The sequence below is a fragment of the Stegodyphus dumicola genome, chromosome 7 (genome assembly GCF_044657685.1).
Source record: "Stegodyphus dumicola isolate Sdum_Otavi_A_Nest chromosome 7, ASM4465768v1".
In the NCBI taxonomy this organism is placed as follows: Eukaryota; Metazoa; Arthropoda; class Arachnida; order Araneae; family Eresidae; genus Stegodyphus; species Stegodyphus dumicola.
Window position 1 is genome coordinate 59076239 of NC_140774.1, and position 22322 is coordinate 59098560.

A 22322-nucleotide genomic window follows, 5' to 3' on the forward strand; every position below is an offset into this window, starting at 1 on the left:
TAGGATTTCCCATGAATAAATTAAGAACACTGTGATGTTGGATGATTGGATCACACCTCTTCCTTCAAGATATACCAAATCATTTAATAAGTTTGGGTTCTTGGTGGCCATTTCAGAAAAGAGAATTCTGTAAAATGCTCCTCAGAAGAGAAATTGTCTTTTTGGAGCACTCTATTTTCATCCAGATAGCAGAAAAGTGATAAGAAATATGACTTTTGAGCAGTTTCACATACTTGTTGGTTCAAATAGCAAAGATACCAAACATTGCCAAGGAAGCTGTCTCGAACCATCACTGAATCATCACAATCATCATGACCTTGTCCATTTTCAGACTGGCACATTGGAAGTTTGGCTTTATAAGGATAGTACCGTATTTCTAACCTTAAAGTCAGCTTAATGCATTTGGAATCAAGACTCATACCTGCATGCCACTTGCTTCCATTCATCAATGAACCAGTCATTGTGTTCTACAACTCGTAGAAGGCAGATGCTGATACAGTGGCATGCTGTTGGATGTGGTATTATCACAGTTCTTTGGCTTCTGAAGTCTGTACAAAGAAATAAGTAGTCACAATTTATCTAATCAGGTGTAAAGAGTCAACTAAATGAGGCGCCCTGTCTGGATTGCTCATGTAGTTAGGTGATCACCTGAACTAAGGTTTAGTGTTATTGGCTACACATGATTATGGCTGAGACTACAAAGATCATGATCATTCAAGATTGCTTCTTAAATGATCAGGATTTTTAGCAATTGCTTCAAGATGCTAAACTTACACTTGTGCATATCCTATGGGAATATCTTCACATGTTCAAAAATGAGGCAGCAGTACCAGAATATCTGCATAATGATATTTATCCTTAGGGATGAATAGCATTGTGTAGATATGCATATGCACTTCATTGTGCATATAATATACAAAAAAGGTGAATGAAACCTTTTCTGCATATGAAGGCTTTTGTTATTATCCAGTTCTTATTTCATTTCCTGCTTCATTGTTATGAGAAGACACTTGAAGAAAGTAACTAAATGCTGGTATTTATATATAACAATAAAACCACTGCATAGAAACAGTTGTTAAAATTTCAGATTTTTTATCAGCAATTTGGTTGCCACTAAAAAGAAGAATCATTCAAGTTCTCTTTGCTTCATTAACTGAACAATACATTGTTGCAATTTAAAATGTACATTAAAGTTACCATTTGATTGACAATCATCCATCAATTTCTAGTGCTGAATTTTTATTTTCTTGCCCCATAAATATTTATAAGTACACACATACGCACAAAAAATATTTTAATGCATTAAAATGGTTTCACTATTTCAGTAATATTTAGTTATATCACTTTTTATTAATTTTTTAAAATTTTCAATTATTTTGCTCATTTCTCAGGCATACAATGGCATCTACTACATGAACTGAATTATTCTCATGCTCATGTTTATCCTATAGTTCTTCCTGAGAATGGCATCAACTGGAAGTCGTTGGTGGCAACCATCAGGTTTCTTTGAAGATGCCAGCATTAGATGATGACATTTCTATTGATGGTTCTGAAATCAATGCATTTGAGTTATTGGATGATTTGAGAGCAAGGAACTTGATCCTACAAACTGGTGGTTTGGGCCATACTCTGAGGTGAGAAAATTGAGTGTATTTTTAAGTTCTGTTAGGTATTGTGTTGCCCATTTAAGTTAAATTATTAACCATTGACTCATTTTATGAGAGAAATGGTTATTTTTATAGTAAAAACTGAACTCTGGGATGGTAGGTTTATGTAGATGTTTCTATTTTTAATTTTTTACTATCGCCAGATGTGCTCGCTTCTCATTCTTCTCCGCACCACTTTTATGTTCACATTACTTTTCAAATAAAATGATACTGCCTCTAAATGTTATTGTTATGTATTATTTTGAAAGAAATGATATAGGGAATTAAAAAAAATATTTTGGCAACACTTAATACTATATCAGGAATCCTAATGATATGCTGTTTTTAAAAATTTTGTGATTTTGTTATTGAATTTTGTGTGGGGTAAGTGCAAAGAAAGGGATGCTTAATAATAAAGTTAAAAAGACAAAGATAGTTGTGCAGGTCATTTTGTTAAGAAAGCTATGCATTGATATGATGAATTCAGAAATGACAATAGAAAGTAGGAAAATTTATGGCAACATTTAACACACTATTGAGAATTCTAAATGTGAATCTACTATTGAATTCTATGTGATGTAAGAATTCAGTGGGCAAGCTACAAATTTCATAACATATGATACCATTTTATAATATAGAACCATTAATTGCCGAACAAGCATTTTTGTCTTTTAAATGCTCCCTAAATTTGTTTGAAAATTTAAGCATTGAAATGGTATCTAAGTCAGAAAATTCATTCTTGAATATTTTTGTGAATTTGTCAGCCATATTTATGTGTTTAAATAAATATATAGATACCCACCTACATACATGCATATATACATGATTAGGCATAATGAATATTTTACTTGGAATTTTTGTGCTACCGATACCATATACAATATTTGATTTTATATTTATAGACTTCTTTGATATACATAATTGAATTTATTTCAATAACTTTCTCTATCTTATTTTAAAAACTTCTGTAACTGGAAATCATTTCTAGGATTAATACTTTAGAAAATGAAAGATTTACTTAATATTTGCAATGTGACAGAAAATATCAAGAAAAGAAGTTACTTGCAGTTTTTTTATTTCTGTATTATAATAGAGTTTTCTTTTTTGCATTTTGTTAGCATTTGTTTTAAAAGGACATTTGCATTCTCAGTTTTTTCATTTAAAATTTCAAAGTTATACTCTGGCAGCATAATGAGAACATGAAGTGACTTTTCCGTAGACTAAATTCTTTATAATGTAATAGCTGGAATTAGTATATAAAATTGCATTTATATGAAGAAGACAATGCAGTAAAAAGGGGTGGCTAATTTCTTGTTAGTAGGAGACACATATTGGAGCTGAAGAGGATTGAAAAGTAATAAATATTATCTTTAAAATTAGTAAACCAGATTTAGGGTAGAAAGTAGTGTTTGAAGTAATTTAATAATATTTCACATTTCTTAATTCATAAAATCACATAGTAATAAACAAAAAGAAGTAATTTTTTGCTCTTGCTCATTTATCAGGAAAATATGTTTAGTAGCTACACACATTTTTTTTCACGTGTTCATTTTTTCACATTTCGCACATTCATAATAAACACAAAGAAGTAATTTTTTGCTCTTGCTCATTTATCAGGAAAATATGTTTAGTAGCTACACACATTTTTCTGCAATGTGTTGAACATTTTCTTACCCAAATAGGAAAACAAGTTTTTTCCTTTGATTTCCAATATTTATTTTCTTTCTGATTACAGCTATGAATCAATTTTGCCAATTTTAATCAACTACTACATTCAAAATAAACTTTTTCTTACCCTCCAAAGGTCAGATACTTGCTGGATGCTTAAATCCATAACGGTGACTAAATTAATTACACATCAAGCTGAGAAATGAAACTTATTTTAAAATAAGCTTTAAACTTAGCACAATTTTTTTTTTTTTTCATTCTTTATCACTAACGAACAGGGCAATTGTAACATGGGATATTAGCATACTGCCCAAAACAATAAGTGTAAAGTATATCTGTGGAATATTCCACTTCTTAATATAATTTCTAAAACTTACAGCACATAAAAATCCTTGTGCCTTTTATGATAATTTTAGTGTTTTCCTGGCCTTCATTGGAATGAGCCCAGAGACTTGGGGAGTCATTGCCGAAAATTGACATAAAATCGACTCAATTTGATCTAACAAAAGCACTTGGTTCTAGAATTTGGACCAGTCTTTTCTAGAATTAGAATTGCATTAAATTAATAATTATGAGTTAAATAATTATTTAAGTAGTAATGTCCTAAATAATTTCCTAAGCTGTTTTTAATTTGTTGAGTTTCTAAACTGTTAGAGGTGTTGCTTTAACTGGGTCAGGAAGCATCTTTTGCAATCAATTAATGCCATTCACTACTGAGTCCTTTTCAGAGCTTTTGTATTGAATGTATTGTTTTCAGTGTATTCAATAGTTTGATCATTGTCTAATATCAAAAGGCACTGAAAAAAACACTGCTCGAGGAACAGCAATTTGTATTTTCTTCAGATGAAGATTTTTTATCTGGAAATGCTTACCAAGGTTGTAAAATTTATATGTAATGAACTGTTATTTGTAGCTGTTGGCCATTTGAATCATTACACCATGACAGAATCATACATCAAATCTGAAATTTGCATAAAAAGTAGAACATACTGGGATATGCAAATGTTCAGTATTCCACAGCATGTGTACATTATATGAAAGAGTAAATAACACTACAAAGTAATTTAAAAAGGCAGACTAAAATGCCAGTTTTTCATCCATACATTATGTTTACTTGTTATTTTGAAGGTTGGGGGTCATGTAATGTCTCATAAGACAAGAAGCAATTCATACTAACATGTCTCAGAATTCAGTTGCAAGGGGACTCAGTATTGTGAATTACTGTGTATCCCAACTGTTAATCATTTTGGTCTAATGATTTTTGCTAGCCTTTGCAGTTAATAACTCCAGGAGAACCACAGAGATTGGCCTGAGAATCTCATTGGTCTTCTCTCACTATTGCCCCAAATGACAGATATCTTGCCCACATGACTGTTAGGAATTTTTTATAGGAAACTGGATATATCGCTTAACATCAAGTATGGCTCAATGGCATCTGAAGCATTGTAGATTATTTGTAAAGTGAGCATTACTTCAGCTTTCTTTCACACTCTGACACAGGAATCAATGCCTTTGATGGTGTGTTCAGCACCAAACACAGGTTCATGAAAAGTGTGATGTCACCATTTCGAATAAGTCCCACTTTTCTTTTAAAATGTTGTGATAGTCATATCCATGTGTGGAGAATGCATATTCGAAGCTTGCATTTTTCATCATTATGCTGGCCCAGCAACAGTATGAGGTGCACTGGATGCACATCCTGTTTACCTGTAGTGTGCATATCTGGTACTCTTACCAGTCACTATCATATTACTGAGGTTTTAATGCCCATGGCTATGAATATATCCAGGGCTTCTGTCCCCTCTCCTTTCAATAGAACAATGGGCAAACCAATGTTCCTCACATTGCCCTACATATTCTTTATACACAGGATGTTCAACTCCTGCTTTGCACAATGCATGTTCAAGATTTCTCACCAATTAACAGTTGGAGAGAGACTGAAATGACAATATTTACATGCCAGTGCAACACTCTAGCATAGACCTTGAAACCACAGGTGGACTTTTGTACCCATGACTGCCATCCGAAGTTTGTCTGACTCACAAAAACAATAGCAGGTAACATTCAGTTTCCTTTCAGCTGCTATAATGAGTTATGATTATTGGGAGTACTGATTTCTGAATCCTCCGTACCACTAAATTTCCTGAATTTTAATCAATTCATCCTTCCATTTGTAGTATTTATCTGAGTAAAATCTAGCAATAAAAAGAGTCCTTGGTCAAATTATTCAAGAGCTCATTTTTCATACTTTGGAAAGCAGGAGATAATATTAATCTTGTTGATCCTACTGATGTTGGGAAAATAACACAGAGAGCAGCCATATTGACTTTTCTTCAGCAGGGAGCACTAATCAATACATGATACAATGGCAATAAAAGCGAGTCTAGATGATTGCAGCAGCGTCTTGCTAGGATGAAAGCGAGAAAGATTCAGAGGAAGAAGGAAGGGAGTCAAAAGTTTCAGTTTGAATTAGAAAAAGTTTCTATTTACAATTATTTATTATTATTGCTATTGATTTACAATCTTTTTGATTTCGCAAGAGGCATCTACATTAAGTGTTATGTAAGATCGCATGATTAATTTGAAGGACGCAGTTTAGACTTATAGAGCTATTTTTAAGATAGCGAGATGTTCGCAAAAATGTTTTACTCCTGAAGATGAGGGACTGTGCCTGATCGCCCTCAAAATCGATAGAGATTTATTGAAAATCTTCTCAGATAAGGTAGCTTTTCTGGGTAATTTTATAAGTAAAGCCTTTTCTAAGGGAAGTTTGTGAACATTTAAGTCAAAATCCTGTTTACTGAAATAATGCTCTTTAATATAAATTACATTTTATTATTAAATAATCATTAAATTACATATTTTATTAATCCATTTAATTATGTATGATTTAATGATTTCCATTTAATTATGGATTATTTAATGATTTTTAATCATAATTGCATGATTATTATTTGTAATCATAATTACAAATCATTAAATCATTCTGTTTAATAAATTGCAATTTATTATTTACTATGTAAAAATCTCATATAGCAAATGAAAAGCAATTTACATTTGACAGAAATTTTTTCTGTAGGAATACTTCAGGTTTTGACACCAGGTGCCATTATTATTAAATATTAATTTTTAACACTTTTCCTATTATTAAGAAATTAAATTCTTAATATACAACTGTGTACATTTGTAAATGTATAGAACCAAGTAGATTAATAATATGTATTTCCCTTTAATTAATGAATGAGATAATTAAAGCTAACCAAAATAAATTTTACAGTATACAAGAGTTTCACGAGCACATTTAAATGCAATTTATGGGCTTTTGAAGAAATCCATTGATTAAAAAAAAAAAAAAAAAAAAATGCTTTTTCACATAATGTATAAAATTTCATTTGAAATATTTAAAAAGAAAAATACGTCATAAGAAATTCATTTGTAATAGCAAATAATTTTTAAAAATAAGATCAGGAATTAAATAGTCAAAAGGAGTATTGGTACAGCTTTGAAAATGGAAATAATATTTATTGAGCCTTTTTTAAATTAAATAAGATATTCTCATTAGATTTAAAAATAAATTTAAGTCAAATAAAAGCTTATTTCATGAAAAAGGCGTTTCCTAAATGATACATTAATTTGTTTAGTAGATTAATTGTTTTGTCATAGTACATTTATATTAGATTAACTACTCAGTGAAATTTAAGACTTTATTAATTTTCGAGAGAATTTAAATTATGATAAATATTTCTTAGTTTCATTCGAATAGGGAGATGTGTTTTATTTAAACTTTTAAAATTTAGATCCAGTTATTGATTAAAAAAGTTAAATATTCGAGTGATTCATGAAATATTCATAGAAAGAAGTTGAGTAATTTTCTCTTGAATAAAAAAAGACTAGAATAACTCTTCTTGAAATTCATAAAAACCCTTCTTAGTATGTTCAGAGGCCCACCAGCAGCCGAGCAGTAAAAGCCACTGAACTCTGGTAATTCATTTTGGAGTTTGATTCCCAGCAAACGGGCTAGCTGCCCGGTGGTTTTCGTGGTTTTCCCCATGCATAAGGCAGATACGAGCCAGTTTCCCTTAAAATGACCTCCACAGGGCATTCCTTCATTTCCGTGTAATGCCTAAAGGCGGAGCACGTAATAAGTAAAAATAAAAATATGTTTTAATATTAAAAGGCTTTCCAGCTTTTACTTATTGTTGTTGTCTTGACCATGAAAGAATGACCTTTTACTTGTTACTTGTACAACTGCTTTTAAAAGTATGGTTTTCTTCTGCAAACCCCTTATATTCTTCTCTATAATATACAGCATACCACATAAATGTAATAAAAATTATGGCACATAAATAACTTAATAATTAGAATATGAAAAATGGTTTACTAGGTTCTTGCCTTATTATTTTTTGTATTGTTTTTGATTTTACAAATATACACAAGTTTTCAGAAACAGAATCACAGATTTTATTTGCACAATGGCTCAATTTTTATTACCGCGATGGCTGCGCTTTAGGTATTGATGTAATATTTTAAATATTTAGCATAAAATTGCTTAACATGATAGTTTCTTGGTTTCTACAGTAAATTATTGACTTATCTGAAGTCTGCTTCTACTAGGTAAGAAAAAGGGAAATGTTAATGATGTTTGTTGTTCAAAACCAATCCTTCTTCAATGCGATCAGTTTTTCTTTGATAGTTATTTCAAAATGAAACGTATGGCATTTCAGCGGTTCTATGCAAACACAATTAAGTTTTCATTTTATTAAAGCGAATATTAAAAGCTTTCAAATTTTGCAAGCGGCTCGTACGTAACACATATCTTCTGAGGAAGTTTTAAGTGCTTTGTAATTTTCGTGGTTGTGTTTTCTTGTGTTCCTGCCTTTTACATTTTTATATTGCACTTCTTGTGTAAAATTTTTTTATATATTTAGAAGAAATTAAAATTCGGTAAGGTTTAATATTTTTACGGTCGCTTAAATGAATTTGCTAAGGTTTTCTGTGCTCTCTCTCAGCTTGTAGTCTATTAATCTAGTCTTGCACTCGCTACTAGTTATCCATTTTTAAAGCTTTGTTATTAAGCATTGCTTTCTTCCCAATTACGCCGCTTACACTTCAGAAAAATGTCACATTTTTAAAAGCTGCATACTAGCATATGTTTTTGCAAATTTTGAATAGCGTAGTCCTGCATGCAAACATTCGCACCTGAACGCCCGATTTTTGAATTTCAAATTTGTTTTATTATTTATTTCATATTTTAAAAAACTTTTCATTTAAAATTTAAAATTTTTCATTAACGAACTCATTGATTTGAAACCACGGAACCTACGGCGAAACTTCGAAACTAAATATTTTTGTCTCCAGCGTGCGAAGCTGTTGCCATTCAGAAAAGTGGAAGTTATTTATCTTTCAATTTTAATAAACAAATTCGACTCTAACTTTTCATGATAACTAGTTTTTATAGAAGTAGTATAGCAAATATAAAAATATGCATGGCGTCTTCTTCCATTGTATCACCAATTTAAAAGTATGCTGTTTTTAAATATTTAGTGATTTTGCCGTTGGTATTGAATTTTATGTGGTGAAGTGTGAAGAACCTTATATTTAATAGATAAGGTTAATACACAACAATAAGAAAAAATTAACAATATTGTTAGCACATAGCAATATAACACAATGTTAATAACAAAATGTTAAAAAAATGTTTTGTAAGCCATCTTGCTATCAAAACTGAATACTAATATGATGAACTGATTAAAGACTGAAAAAAATATGAAACTGCATAACAATACTTGTTACTGTATTGGAAATTCTAAAGATATGCTGCATTAAATGTAAAATAATACTTTTGTCATTTTACCATTGAATTTTACACGGAGTAAAAGCGAAGAAAGCAATGTGTATAACAAAACAAATTATGTAAGTGAGTTCAAGAGCAGACTAATAAGCTGCGAACTCAGCGAGTGTGTAGAAAATCTTAATAAACTCTCTTGTGTGACTTTAAAATCTGAACACTTTCAGTTTTATTTCATTTTATTGTCCCAAAGGGGAATTTACCGAGGAGGGCCATTCATTTCGTTTTTGGCATTTTTGTGTTGATTCACTATAAACGGCATATCACTTTTCAAATTGTTGCCACCAAATATTAGAGCCCTGTATTATATTTAAAAAAAATTAAATAATGACGAATCTGCACAAATGTATGTATGTTTCTGGCATTGTGATAAAACAACGGTACCTAGAGACATCCAATTTTGAATAACGTAGTCTTCCATTCCTATATGGGGATCTGGAAGAATAAATTTGGAATTTGTTTTATACCCAAATTTGGAATTTGTTTATATTATAAAGAACATATTTAATAAATAATGGTAACACACAAAAACTTTAAAAAACGCCCTTTTGGGAGTAATGCAAAATCTGAAAGCTTCCAGATTTTTAAATTTTTATATTTACTTCCCTTCCTCCTCAGTTTAAAAAAAAAAAAAAAAAAAATAGTAGTAATGCTTTTTCACTCACGTGCCCCAAGATGGCAATTAAACTCCTGGTTCAGTTTTCTTTTTCGAATCAACTGTTTGACCAATAATTAAGAAAAATATCTAACTCCAACTCAATGTCGGAAAGAAAAAGGAAGGCCATTATTTAAAAGAAATTAGTAGCTTGACATTCACTTGTCAAAAACCTAACACAGAATTTGCTAATTAGGCTTGATGAACCAGAGCAGTCAGAATTAACCAAGATAGCTATCCACTTATATTGCCTCTCGAGAGAATATTTTAATTCTACCGTAATATTTTATTCTGCTTGACTCAAAGAGGTTTGAGAAGATTTTGTCTTCCTTTCTACATCTTTTTAATTACTAACAGCAGTCTATTCTAAGACGTTTTCGAGAAAAAAGCATTTTTTACATATTATACATGTTCTTTCAGAGATCAAAACTATAAATGAGTCATTTTTATTTATTTACTTACTAGAGGAAGTATCCGATGCCAGTTAAGTTAAATTTAGAATAATGTATCTTGTAAATTTAGAATAATATAAATTTCTGTAGAAAAATAAACTAATTCTCTCCCATTATATTGGCAACAATCGCACACAGTTTTTAATGATTTTCGTCTTTCTAATCAAAAGGTCGTAAAAGCTCAAGTTCCGTCCAATATGTCACCTATATTCAATTTCAGTCCATTAAATGTGACAAAAAGTTTATCATAATTTATTAGAAGTCAATAATGCGAACAAACAAACACACACACACAGACATTCTTCTTTATATATATATATTGTAACGCTTACACATTTTTGACTAACAAACTGCGATTTGAAAGCTAGCAAATGTATTTAATGTTGAGCAAAGCTATTTTTATTTCATCGTAAAACTTACAAATTTTTTTTTAACAAACTCTACGATTTGAAAGCAAGCAGTGACAACACTTCTCGAAAGAAAGCAGATTTTTATCTCCAACGTGCGAGATTGTTCCTACTCGAAAAAATGAGGTCGAAAATTAGAGTTTTCAGAATTAATTAATATCTCAGATTTTAGCTATTTTTGGGGAGGCAGTGGATGTCGACCTTTCTCAGGACCCAAAAAAGAACTGTAGAAAGCTTAGTGACGATAGCTATAGTAGTAGCTGAGTTAATTGCGAACAAATACACAAACATTCTTCTTTATATATATGTAGTGTTGGCAGTGGCGATAAATGCAAAGCATATTTTGCTTCCCTTAAAGCTAAGACTAATCTAAATAAAATTCATGCTTTATTCCGTAAATTAAAATAAGCTAACACTGTAGCCTTTACATTTAAAATCATTTGAGTGAAAGAAAACTAGCATTATGCTAACTCATAAAAACACACATTCGCCGATACCGACGTACATATAATACTCGACCAACCCGCAGATCTTGACGTCATCGGCCAATCAGCAGCAACCATGTTAGCTTACCACCGATTGACCTCCGATCAAAATTTGCATAAGGAAAAATTAAAGCCAACAAACGGCCCTGTTTTCCTCATGCAAATACAAAAACAAAACTTACATAGAATTACAGAAGTTCATAGTTCAATTCTATTATACGAAAGCACTTATTGTCTTTAAACACTGAAAACATCTAAACAAAACTTCCTTAAATTAACAGCAGTCGCCGCTTTTGTAAATAAGTCCGCAGTATTTAATTTACTGGTGATAAATTCAAGGTCAAACACTCCATCATTTACTAGTCTTCTAATAAAGTGATATTTTATGTCTCTCTGCTTAGTTCGGCGATTTTCTATTGGCGATCTAGAAAAATCAATGGCAGACTTGTTATCACAAAATAGTTTATATTCTCTTAAATTAAACTTTAAAATTTCATCTTGTAAGACATTTTTTGTCCACATTAATTCCTTCGCTGCTTTAGATAAGGCGATATACCCCGCTTCCATGGTTGATAAACTTACACTTTTTTGTTTAACAGTTTTCCAGATTACCAGTACTCCATCTAAATATAATATAAATATAATAGGAATGACAACTTGTCATTCCTATTACTTGCATAATCAGCATCTGAATAACAATATAAATTTAGATGTTTAATCTTCGATAAGTTTAATTTATATAATTTAGTACTATTGAGATAACCAAGCAATTTCAACAATGCTTCCCAATGCCTAATTCCAGGATTCTCCTGAAACTGTGATAAGATATTCACTGCATATGTAATATCAGGCCTTGTCCTGTTAGCTACAAGAACTAAACATCCCAACAGATTTCTAAAGGGTAATGTATGCATTTCCACAATTTCTGCACTTGTAGATGGACAATCTAATTTGGTAAGAATAATGCTTTTATCTATGGGAAGTGAAGTTATTGGTATCTGAAAATGTTTAAATTTTTCAAAAGTTTCTTCTATATATTTTTGCTGATATATAAAAACCCCATTCTCGTTCTCTAAGAATTCAATTCTAAGTAACATTTCAGTTTTGCCTAATACTTTAAGATCAAAAAACTTACTCAGCTGTGAAATTACTTTATACCATATTGATCTTTACTAAAAATCACAATATCATCTACATATAACAAGAGAGTTACATCTGATCTTTTATAAACACAATTACACCATTGTATTTTCTTAAAATGTAGATTTTCTAAAGTACTTTCAAATTCACAGAACCATTCATGGCCGCTTTGATGTAGACCATAAATGGCCTTGTGTAATAAACACACTTTATTTTCCTCTTCAATAAATCCCTTTGGTTAGGTCATATATATTTTTCATTTAGGTTTGCATATAAATATGCATTCTTTACATTTAACTGACAATTAGTCCATCCATATATAAACATACCAGTATAGTGAAAAATATTCTTATGATTGAAAAATTTACTACAGGACTGTAAACGTCATGAAAATCTTCACCTCTTTTCTGCCTGAATCCCTGTGCTACTGAACGTGCTTTGTATCTAACCACTTGATTCTTTTCATTTCTTTTTAGCATATAGAACAATTTGTTTCCTAGCATAGTTTTATTTTCTGGCTTTTCGACTAATTCCCAAACCTTTCTTTTCTTCATTGTGTCAATTTCTTCTTTCATTGCCTTATCCCATTCTTCGGCATTTACTGATTTTCGTGCTTCTTTAAAATTTTGTGATATAACAATTTCTACGGAATTTGCCTCTTCAGACACGGAGCTAGTCTCCTTTTCTACAAAATTAATAAATAATAAATTAACCCGAGTATTCGTTTTTTCCAATAAAATCAAACTTATCTTTTTCAAATTTAATATTTCTTGCCTCACAATACATTTCAATATCATTATAGGATCTAAAACGGGTGTCTGTTCCCTCTACATAATAATATATGTCTGTACATCTTCCGTCTGGCCTTTTAACTGCTTTTCTTTGCCAGTTTAAGTCTGATTCTTCTTTCGGGGTAAATTTATCATCTGAGAACTTTATTTCTTCTCTAGAAGTTTCCTGTTCTTCATCTGATTCTGCTAATAGCTCAGGTTCCTCTAGTCTTTTAAACTTAGTTTTTGTCTGGGGTATATCTAATGCTAAAAAATTCATCCAGTAACTGAATTATCCTTGCTTTTTGTTTTGAGTTCGAATTGCTTCTGTAGAACTTCCCATGCTTCTTTACCACTTGAGCATTCTTGTATCAGCAGCCTGAACTCAGTTTTAATTCCATAATATAATGTAGTGAAGGCTCTGTTCTCTCTCAATGTGAATTCCTGCTTTTCACGTCTTGTTGTACTTTTATCTAATTCTTCTTCTTCGTCCTCTATGAAGATCCAACAATTTCTATCCAGTACCAGCATTTTAATATCGACTTTCCATCGATCCCAGTTTTTGTCTGATTTCTGTTCCAGGAAGCAAATGGCATCCTGGAACAGAAATCAAAGTATCATCAAATTCAATTTTTCAACGAACTTCACATTACAGGTTTCTATTAATCTGCGTTCTTCTGGTAGCCATATCCTATAACCCATAGTTTCCTTCACATATCCTACCATGATTTCTTCTTTGCACCTCATTTGTAATTTATTTCTAATCTGTTTTCGCATGTCAACTACCAAATATTTTAAAATAAACAACATTGGGTTTTCTATTTAGAAACATTTCATAAGGGGTTCGGTTGCTTTTATGACATACTCTGTTCCATGTATGTATGAAACAGCCAAGAGCTTCTGCCCACCATTCTTTTCCCATTTTACCATCATTAAGCATAGCTTTAACTGCATCTAATGCCGTTCGGTTAAAATGTTCACACACACTGTTCTCTTCTGGGCTGTACGCGTTTGTGCGTTCAACACTAATTCCATTTTCGGCTAAGTACCCTTCGAATTGCCTGTTGCAGAATTCCTCACCGTTATCGGTGCGTATACTTATTAATTTCCTATTCGTCAGTCTTTCCATTTGCCTATGATAATTCTTAAAGTTGTAGAATGATTAATTTTTTTTCATACAATACACTGTTACTAATCTACTATAGTCATCCACAATAGTGAGGAAATATTTACTCCCACCGTTAGATGAAACTGGGAGTGGGCCACAAACGTCTAAATAAACCGACTGCAATGGTTTATTTGATCTCTTCGGAACAGTTTTAAAAGTTATTCTACTAGATTTAGCAATAATACACGGTTCACACCTCTCCATTGGTTTTTCAATTTCTGGTAACCATTTCACGCTTTGATTCTTACTAGTATTCTTAACATAATCAAAATTTACGTGGCTAAATCTCCGAAGCCATAGCATCGTATTGTCTACTTTATTTAACTTTCCAATTTCTGTACCGTAACCAGCTTCCTTTTTATCTGTTGCATATCTAAATGGTTTTACGTGATAAAGTCCGTCATATCGTTTAGCGTAGCATAATCTATCCCAATTATTAAAATATATCCACATCTTCCCTTTTGAAATCACAAAATGAACACCTGCCTTTTCTAACCTTGCTCCCGATAGTAAATTTCTTTTTAGATTTGGATTATATAACACATTATCTAACTCAATCCAATTTATTCGATTGCCTACTTTTACTGCAAATTTGACGGTACCCTTTCCTTGTACTTTACTTTCAGAATTTCCTACAGCTAAAGACATACGTATATCAACTATTTCTTCAAAATTTATCATTAAATTTCTATTATTACAGAAATGAGTTGTAGCTGCAGTATCTACGACCCAATTAAATTTACCTGCGTTACCTCCTTTATCTGTAGTTGTTACATAATTTTCTACTAACATTAATTCTTTATCTTTAAACTGTCCATTATTATCGTCTATTTTAAATTTCTGATTTTTACTTACATTTTCTTCACATTGAGCGATTAAGTGTCCAAATTTATGACAATGAAACAAGGTCCTATTCTCATATTCCCCATTTCTCTGAATTTGTTCCCCATTTCCCTGCATATCTTTCCCTGCATTTGAACTAATAGTATTGAACACGCTTACCTTGCTGTCTTCTAAATCAGCATTTACCATAAGTCGGCTTTCTTCCCTTACCAGTTCTTCAGCAATTCTTTCCAGCGTAAAATCTTCGTCCTTCCACCTTAGATCAACTGTACAATGCCGGCGTATTCCTTGGGTAATCTCCTTATTGCCTGAAATCCTTTAAAAAGATCTGGCAAGTTGTGTGCAGCTTCAGCCAACTTTGCAGTCATTTTTATCCTCGCGATGAATAATCCTATTTCTTCATTTGGGGTATATCTAATGCTAAAAAATTCATCCAGTAACTGAATTATCCTTTCTTTTTGTTTTGAGTTCGAATTGCTTCTGTAGAACTTCCCATGCTTCTTTACCACTTGAGCATTCTTGTATCAGCGGCCTGAACTCAGTTTTAATTCCATAATATAATATAGTGGAGGCTCTGTTATCTCTCAGTGTGAATTCCTGCTTTTCACGTCTTGTTGTACTTTTATCTAATTCTTCTTCTTCATCCTCTATGAAGATCCAACAATTTCTATCCAGTACCAGCATTTTAATATCGACTTTCCATCGATCCCAGTTGTCATGGTTTAGCAGCTCAAAACTTTCAGGTAGTAATGACATCTTCAATTAAGCGTGAGCACAACGACTTGAACAAACTTCTAAGACAGGTCAGCTTCTTTTCATGGATAACGGCCCTCTTCATCTACATTCATTCAATGCTGAGTTGAACTGGGTAACAGGTTAGCTGTTGGCTCTGGGCCCATAAGCCTTATGGCAGTGGAGATGAATGCAAATCATATTTTGCTTCCCTTAAATAAAGCTAAGACTAATCTAAATAAAATTCATGCTTTATTCCATAAATTAAAATAAAATAAGTTAGTACTGTAGCCTTTACATTTAAAATCATTTGAGTGAAAGAAAACTAGCATTATGCTAACTCCATTATAACTCATTCGCCAATACCGGCGTACATATAATACTCGGCCAATCAGCGGCAACTACGTTAGCTTACCACCGATTGAACTCCGATCAAAATTTGCATAAGGAAAAACTAAAGCCAACAATTATAGCCATCAAGCGATGTATGTCAGGGGTAAAATGAGTCTGAATCTGTTAAGAATGAATGCGAAGTTCTGGTTACGCTTTTTGCACCCCCGTATTTGGTTACATTAGTGGATACTCTGAGAAGACGATGTGTAGGATGTGCTTGAGCAGTTTATCTCAGTATTTCCCCTTACTGTACTCGCTGTCACTTAATGCACATTTAAGAACACAAATTTTCTTTCCTGGAAGGGTAACTAGCTGTAAGCATCGATAAGAATGCACTAGATAAGATGGCATGGCGAGAAATGTACGCGTTCCTAAACAAACTCCCCCAAATTTATTGCCCTTCTTAAACGGAAAGGTTTCCACATGTGAGTTGTGAGTGAGGGGACTTTACTTGAACGTCTCATGTTCTCATGAGCTCGTATTTCTAGGGAAATAGAGTATTGCAAGATCTGCTTATTGTTAAACTAAAACGTTAGGAATTCTAATTTTTGTCCTTGAAATTGTGGTTTAGTTTTATAAAAGTAGTACTGGAGCTCATCTTATTTAGGGCTCCGGTGTGTTCTGGCTACAATTGTAATTTATCTTAAAAATTTAGAAGCACCGGAGCTGGGCTCCGCCACAATTTAAGCACTGGGCATGCCACTTCTATTGTTCTGGTATTTTTACTAACCCAAACTGCCCAGCTGTGGCTCAAATGAAAAATGGACAGGACCCCTATCGTAATGTGCCCGGTGCTGCATGGAGCCTCTGAGGTGACAAGCACCGCACATCTACAATAGCAATTAATTAGCATTCCCCTTGTCCAGAGCATCCCAAGATGGTATGGGAAAGGGTGAGAGGCCTTAACACCAGTCGCTGATTGAAATACAGTGCCATACAAGAGGCTTGGCAGATAGTACATTGCCATACAATAATACTTTGGTTCATACACCATGTCGCATTTAAAGTACAACATATTACATATTGTTACGGATTTGGTATAGAAATAGCTAATGTTAGTAGAATTATAAATTAAATTGTTTTATTCCCCGTGCAGTGCAGCGCATGACGAATATTAAGAAAAGGCTATGCCTGAAAATTAAAAATACAAGAGCATGTGCATTTAATAAATAAATATCTCTTTTTGATTTCGAGAAAGTGTCAAAAAATTCTTGTACATTTAAAAAGCTTTTATGAGCGGCATGAAAACCTCTCAATTCTTTAGTTAGTTGTTTTATGAGTTTTGTTTAGAAAACTGCTGCGGTGAAATCCGTTTAGCTTTCTCTAACTTTTAACCTTTTTAGTGGTTTAAAAGATATTTGCTTGAGATATTGGGATAGTGTGGGAATATCTGAGATAATTTAAGCATTTTTTTTTTTTTTTTTTTTTTTGTGATAATAATAAATTTTATTCATTTTTTTCATCGAACAATTCATAACGAACCCATACAGACGCAACAATATAATTCCATATTACAAATAAGGTACATATACAACTAAAATATGTATACTATAGTACATTTAGAATAAAGTAATTTTGATTACGTCCATGTCTCTGAGGTGAAGAGGTATTGGGCCGGCCAACTGGTATAGTGGTCAGCGTGGCCGACTGCCATGCTGAAGAGCCCGAATTCGAATCTTGGACAAGGCATGAATGTTTGTAAAAGTTTAGTTTCTGCGTGACATGGTGACACTCTGGATATGCAGCGAGCCGAAAGTCCTCTCGTGTGGCTTGGTGGAAGGGGAAAGGGGTGGGAGACCATCGACCCATCTTCCAGGGGTGCTCTCCATCAAAATGGAGGGTGGAACTGAGCTAAATAGCACCGTCACCTGTAAGGTGCTCAATGCTGTTGCCAACGACAGGCGTATCTTGCACTCCTTGCCAAGAGGAATTTTGTGGGTTTGGGCTGATTTTACAGTCAGACAAGTGAGCATAAGTAACAACAACAAAGTTACTGGAGCACTAGGAGGGCAAATGATGAGATATTGGCTTTTAACATTATATGTTCACTGAGTTCTGTTTGCACAATACTGCATTCTATTGCATTGTTTGTACAATATCCTGTTTGTTTTGTGTGCATTCTGTTTTGTTTTGTTCTGTTTGTACGCTGCGGTTGGAAGTAAAAAAAAAAAAATTCTATAATTTGATTCGTTTCAAAAGAGAATCTGCATTTGTGACTATTCAAATCATTTCGTTTAAAGGAGATGTGACACGTTCTCCGGCTTTTACTTTTTCAAATGATCTAAGAAATTGCTCTTCATTTCATTTCAGTTCCATGAAATGGTCAACCGGGATGAATTGTGCAGGAGTTTATTGTAACGTTATCTGATCATCGTCTTCGCTCCCACCAGCAAGCCTATAGATAGGAACAAGGAATGGATTCTTGGTAGAGAGAACAGTGTTATGTCCTATCATATCTGTAAGTCTTTTTAGGATTTGATTGTTACCTGCTATAGGAAATAAGACATGGGAAAATAAAACAAGTCACTGAAACATAATTTGTAAACATAATTTCACTTTGATTTCTTCCCGACCGTAAAAGTGGGGGGGGGGAGAAAAGGTATTTGTGATGCGATTAAAACTACTGAAATATTTTTATATGTATCTTTTATTTTACACATTTGATTTTTGCATTTCTAAGCAATAGAAATGTTTAAAATTTAGAAATCGAAGTGTTTTAAATTTGAAATATAACTTTTTTATTTAAATTTAGTACAACTTCAACGTGAGGGTGGCATTGATTAGAAAAATGATTTTTAGCATTTCGAGCGATAATTTCACGTGGGTCTCTCATTTTTAAGCAGCTTTATTCTGCTTGGATTATGGAAAGCCACTGCAATAAAAGTTTTCATTTGTTGCTGTAAAAATCTGAATCAGTAATTGAAAGCTGAAAACTAACATTTTTGTTTAAATACAGAAAATCTCAACATCGCAATAACATTGATTGTAAAAATGATTATGTGCATCTATAAAGAGAGAATAATCTCATGCAGACTCTTAAAAATTTCAGCCGAAGCATACCGCAGTAAGATTTTGCATCTTTTTTTGCTAAAAATATGAAAAATTCAGAAAAAGGAAATTGAAATTTAGTATTTTTATTTTAATTAATAAAACTGCAGCCTCAAATGACATTGATTGTAAAAACCATTTTGTGCATTTTAAGCGATAATCTTGCATAAGTCTTTTTTTTTTTCAAGTGACTGTATTCTGCTCGCTTCCTTGAAAATCTCAATAATGGAAGTTATTACTTAGAATTTTGATGCTTGAAAGCACTTTCCAACCATACAAAAAAATGGCTAACGCACAGATTTAAAATATTAATAAATTTTGATTGTATCTGTTCAAAACATCTGTTTGCAAATTCGCGGCAATTTTCCAGTATTTAATCTAAAATTCTCAAGACTGAGTTTGAGCAAAAATTAAGATGAGTAATATTTTCATTGCTGTAAATACATCACTATCATGATCAATAATTATATTAATATGAATTATAATAATTAGATAATTGTAGGATAATTTTTTAAACTGAAATAAATTCCTCAAACAAAAAATAAAGCCGCCAAAACAATTTAAAAGGCATTATAAAAATTGCCAAACAACAAAATGTCGCCAAACATCGTGGTTTGTAATTTTAATTTGAAATTTCAGTTATACATATTAGGTGCAAACTCAGCCTTAGTTTGATGTAGATTTTCAATAACTCTGTTGATTTTGAAAGCATCGGACACAAGTCTCTTCTCTTCAGGAGCAAACAGCCCACCAGCGGCCGAGCGATAAAGTCGCTGAACACTGGTAGTTCGATACGATGTTCAAATTCCGCAAATGGATTGGCTGCATGAGTCATTTCGTGGCTTTCACCATTTGAAATGTGTATACGAGCCAGTTTCCCTTAGAAAGTCCTCTATATGAAGGCATCCTCCCCTTAGATAGATAGCCCTCAAGGCTTTACCATCATCTCAATAAATAAAATCAGGAGCAAAGAAATTCTCTGAAAATATCTATGCCTAACTTGGCCGAGCAGTAAAGTCGCTGAACATTAGTAGGTTGGAATCCCGGCAAACGGGCTGGCTGCATGACGTTTTCGTGCTTTTCCTGATGTGTAACATGTATACGAACCAGTTTTACTTCGAAAATCCTCCACGAAGGCATCACTCTCTTTAGGCAGATATTCCTGGAGGGCTTTAGCGTAATTAAAATATAATACTGTACCCGAATAAAGTTACATTTTTTCTCGAATTTTTTCATCAAGGTTATTATTAGTGAGTTGTAAGTTATAAATAAGAACCGGTTTATTTCAGCGAGTGACCGGTACTCATCTGATCCCATAAAAAGAAGAAATTTCTACCCTAGAGAGAGTGTACGCTTACTTACTTACCACCAGCTGAGTTGCTGTACCTCCTGTTGTATGACTCAATTGATGGAGCATTCTATTATCACTAGGCCCAGCCAAAATTTTCCGTGGAGTATTAAAAATTGTAGCGAAATTTATAAGTTACTCTGGAAGATGGGTTATTAAAGAAACCCTGTGCTGAATGAGTATTTTAGCAGTGTTTTATGCATTGTGATTGTGAGTTTATAGAGAATGTTGACTGTAGAATTTGGATATAAGAAGTTATTCTGATGCATTAAAACGAACAATATCAACTGGGTATATTAATGTGCATCCTATGTGCTATTCACATATTTCCAGAGTTCCTATTTAATATTTGCTTGTCATGTTCATTGTACTCACTCGTGTTGAGTTGAAAACTGTGTTCATTGAAAAACATGTGCGGTTCACCTTTACACGGAGCACCATTTTATATCTGCTTGGCATATTGAACTGGTTACTGGTAGCGAACACTTGAAGATGAGACTAGAAAATATTAAGAGTATATGCAGGACTAACGCTAGTTTACGAGACTTGAAATATTAGAGTATACGTTTAAGAACACTCATCTTTTCTACCGGTTTCCCTAGTAGAACGGCAGATATAGCATTGTCCCATTTTACTTTTTTATTTATTTTGTGCAGTGTGCTTCTTTGCATATTCTTCGATCATTCCTTAAGCAGTGTTATTTGCATTCATTCTATTATGCCTGCATTCTTAATATCTTTCTTGTGCTGCATTCAGGGTTGAGCAATATATCTGGAGACTAGCCTCCGTTAGGTGAGTAAGCATTGTGCATGCACCCTGCTCACTATGTTTATCTCAATTATATTGCTGAATGCTTAATCATTCCTGTTATTTGCAGCAGATTAGTGCTTGTTTTTATGTAGAGAAGTCAATTGAATGGCATAGCGCCTTTTGTTTTGTTTTCTATTAGTTTTATTTAAAATGGTTCGAACAAATGATTTAGTATTCTCTTATGTAAACTTTCAGCCCTTATAGGCATCTGTTCACATGAAATTTCGCATGTGCATTATATTACTAAAACACATTTTTTAAAATTGTATATTTTTATATCTAATTCTTGAAGATGATTCATGAAATATGAATTCCGTAGTAATAAAAAAATTAAAAGGCATTGTACATAATACCTATAACTAGCTGGGAATGTATGAAATTATTCATATTTCATACATTTCCTAGGAATACCAAATGAGAAACAGGCAAAGCATGAAATACATTTTTGATTCATTTTGAAGAACCTAAACTACTTACTAGAAGTTAATAAATCATGTATGAAAACCCAAATGACTACTAAGAAGGAACCATGGGACTAATGGTTCCTGAATCGCTAAGATGTGTATTTGTGGAAAAGAAAAGTACATTGATTTATCATTTTAAAGGAAGCGTCAATACTGTACAGTACTACGTTGCGGATGCCGAGTTATTTCCCGTACTTCATGAAAACTCATTTGAGTACTGGACATGGGCGAAGCGACAGAATGTTGAAAGAACTTTCAACCAAATACAAAAACATTGCACATAAATGATACTGAACTGTACAACCACCTTTGTGAGCTCTGCCGGAAAAAACAAAAAGTTATTAATAAAGGGCATTGTTGTGAAACTTATGACTATTTCTGAAATTAATTTCCGTTGTCAGGTAGATTGTTGTCTTACTGATTCCCAGTCTCGACCAGATAAAAA

At 32.6% G+C, this 22322-nt stretch overlaps 1 long non-coding RNA gene across 3 annotated transcripts in view; it reads left to right on the plus strand.

Annotated features, from left to right (window-relative positions):
* Nucleotides 1-22322, plus strand: part of LOC118179763 (uncharacterized) — a 30252-nt gene that overhangs the window by 4741 nt on the left and 3189 nt on the right. For 2 of the 3 annotated variants that reach the window (XR_015042040.1, XR_015042038.1), the window contains 2 exons: nt 1452-1634; nt 18518-18665. This is a non-coding gene — a long non-coding RNA (uncharacterized LOC118179763). The remainder of the gene's footprint in view (nt 1-1451; nt 1635-18517; nt 18666-22322) is intronic. The other variant, XR_015042039.1, reaches the window with a different exon arrangement.